The sequence below is a fragment of the Corapipo altera genome, unplaced genomic scaffold, assembly GCF_003945725.1.
Source record: "Corapipo altera isolate COAL_440 unplaced genomic scaffold, ASM394572v1 96, whole genome shotgun sequence".
Taxonomy (NCBI): domain Eukaryota; kingdom Metazoa; phylum Chordata; class Aves; order Passeriformes; family Pipridae; genus Corapipo; species Corapipo altera.
In genome coordinates, this window is record NW_020884962.1 from 1,317,415 (window position 1) to 1,320,623 (window position 3,209).

Genomic DNA, 3,209 nt, shown 5'->3' on the forward strand with positions numbered 1-3,209 from the left:
AAGGCTCAGCTGCACCCACAGACCTGCCAAGAGAGGAGCAGCAGCTCCACTGCAGGTGGAAAAACTGAAAAGCCTTTGAACTGCACAAAAAGCTGCTCCTGACGAGGTCCCATCAGCGCCACAGAAGCCACGGAAGCAACCCAAGGGTATTTATAGACCTGGATTAGAGCGGGATCTGCTGGGAATCCTGTTGTGCAGGGAACTGAGCAAATTCCCGTTCCTGGAGAGGTGTGAGGGTGACAGAGGGGACGGATTTACGGGCTCTCCCTCCCAGATCCATCCTTTCCCAGAACATTCACACAGCTCAGAGCCTCGAGGGGCACTCGGCCACATCTGCCAGCGAGCTCTGCTCCCGGAATTCCTCACCACTCCCACTTCCCTTGGGCTGATGGAAAGGTACCCAGGCACCAGGGACAGGGATCAAACCATGGAGAAGCTTCACCTGCTCCTCTGCTTCCTACTCCAACCACCAGCTCCACAGGAACCCTTTGAACCAGGGTGCTGATAAGGATAATGGTATTATCCTGGAAGGAATGTCTATGGAGCAAGAGCACCGTTAACCTTCATCATCCTCTGCCTTATTTCAACAAAAATAACCACTGCTGGTAAAAATGGCTTTTTTACTAATCCCACTGAAGGTTATGCAGCCACACAGGCCCTGGGGTGAAGAGCTTAGTAACAAATAAAAGGGTTATTTTACCCAAAAAAACCCGGCAAAATAACCAACTTCGAGAATTCCACGATTTCTGAACAGCCAGCACGTGGAAGAGGGAATACTCCTGGTGGGATGGAACCTGTGAGAGCGTTCGGCAGAAGAAGCAGATGTGGACAAAAGCCTTTCAAACACTGTTCTGGGATGAAGTGGAACGTGGCCCAGCCCCTCCTCCCTCCCACCCAGCCATTATATTTTATTTTAATCACCAGCCCAGAACCCGATCCAGGGGCACCAGCACTCGGATCAGCTCGATACAATCCGTCCCCACAGGAATCCAAACCCGTAATTACAGCAGCCTGCACATGGAAAACACGAAGGAGGGGGGTTTTATTTATGCAGGGGACGAGAGTCCCGAGGATGAGGCGACTGAATCGGGGGAAAGTGGATAAAAATGCCCAAAGTTAACGGATTTGGGGTGTTCTGAAAAGAAACCCAGCTGCACCAAAGGCTCTCTGGCTTCTTAAACCACAGGAAAAGTGCCTGGGCCCGGGAGAACTTTGTACCTGGAATGCCTGGGGAGCACTGGGCAGGATCCTGAGGGCTGGAATCCAGGGAAGCAGTGACCCCTGGCTTGGGTGTGAACCCATTTCCTCCCTCCCTCGGGTCACTCTGTCGAGCCTCACAAAAAACTTCCTGTCCCTCCACCGACCTTCCTGACCCTGGGGACATTCCCATCTCCCCCCGAGGTGATGGAACTGAGAACCAGAACCTCCCTCTGAGCACTGGAGCTGAGGGGTTTCCCTCAGACAGGGCCGGATTTACCTCCCAAACCCCCCCGTTTCCAGCCAAACCCCCTCTCCCAGCCGTTATTCCCGGAGGGAGCGGGAGCTGGGGACTCTCCCAAGCTCCAGCTGAGCCACAGAAACTTTGGATTTGAGGGTTGGTTTTTTTTTTTTCCCCCTCTGTGCAGCACGAGGGGAGATGCAACAATACATCTCCTCTGGTAGTTGACAACCCTCTTCTATTTCGGGAATGCTCATCTGCAGGTGGAATTGGATTTATGTTCCCATGACTGACAACACAACTCGCTCCATCCCGGCCTATGGCAGCTCCTGCTATTTTCAGCACCCTGCCTCTCCAGTATTATTCCAGAGGTGAGAACTATTTCCAGATAACACCAGAGCAGCGTTTTTCACACTTAAAAAAAAAAAAAAAATTAAAAAAAAAAAATCACGGATCTTTAAGTTTTGCCAGAGGGTGAAGAACCATGTGCAGCAGCACGGTCTGCCAGCATTCAGGAGCTTTCCTTTCACCCATGGAGTGAAAGGAAATTAAAAATGGAATTAAAGTCCCTGTTGGAACGGGCAGAACAGTCCTAACCTGGGCTGCCACAAAGATATCCCTCAGCAGCAAGCAGGGAAGCACCTACTCCCTCTATCCAGTCCTCCAGAAGTCCCAGCTACAGCCAGTCCCTGTGGGAATTGTCCATAGAAACAGCCCCAAATCCACAGGAACACAGACCTGTGCTGGAACACCGAGCTGGGATCACAGGTATTCCTGAAAACTGCCCCAGCTGGAGTGTGGAATTCTGGTTTTCACACAGAGGCACCACAGAGGCTCCCCACAAACAGGCACCCCCAGAGCAGGGGGTTCTCAGAGCATCTCCAAGGAAGAGTTAAGGGCTCCTTTGGAGCCTCTGGAAAGTGTCAGCCCAGATCCCTGGGAAGAAAAGCCGAGGGTGGGATAAGGAATGCTAACCAGCTAATTAGCAATCAGGGAAAGAGGAGTTCTGTGATCAGGGAGATCCTTCACTCCTTTGTGCTCAGCACTGACCCACACAGCCAGAGCTGCTCCGGGTCCCAGAGCCTCTGACTGCTCCCCACAGCTCCTGCCACCACCCCCCAGAGCTGTTCCCAGGTCAGCAACTGTTCCAGCCCCGCGTCTTCCCGGTGCCTGGAACGAACAATGCCTGGATAAATGAGATTCCAGTCGAGTCGCTCCCAGCTGCAGCTCCCAGGGAGTTCTGGAGCGAGGCCTTCCTTGGCCTCCTCCAGCTCAATCCTCGTGCCCACAGGGCTGCAGGGAAACAATCCCTTCTCCAAAGCCCCGGGCTGCTCTCCCAGAGTAGGTGTTGCCCCATGACTAATGGCTGGCGACCGACCAGTTCCGCCGGCATTGGTATTCCGGTGCCGCCGCTTCCAACGGCTCCCGCTGGAGCTGGACTGACAAATGTGAAATCCTGGATTTCACCTCGGTGTCCAGCACTGAAAACACCACAGATGGTTCTGCCCATGTCCCTGCAGAGTGGAGCTGCAAGAGGTCAGTCCCAGAGCTCAGGGAGGGCCCGGAGCCCCGGACACCGGAGCGCTGACAGAGGAACCTGGCACTGCCCCTCTGCTGGGGAAAGCAGGAAAAATGGGGGGGTTTGTTGCCTTTCCAAGAGGGGTTTTTGCAGTGAGACCCTTTGGAGCACTTGACCAGGCACAGGGTGGTCTGTGGACTCACCAAACCGGAATTCACACAATTCTTTTCCGGAGGAAAGAACTCCCAGGTC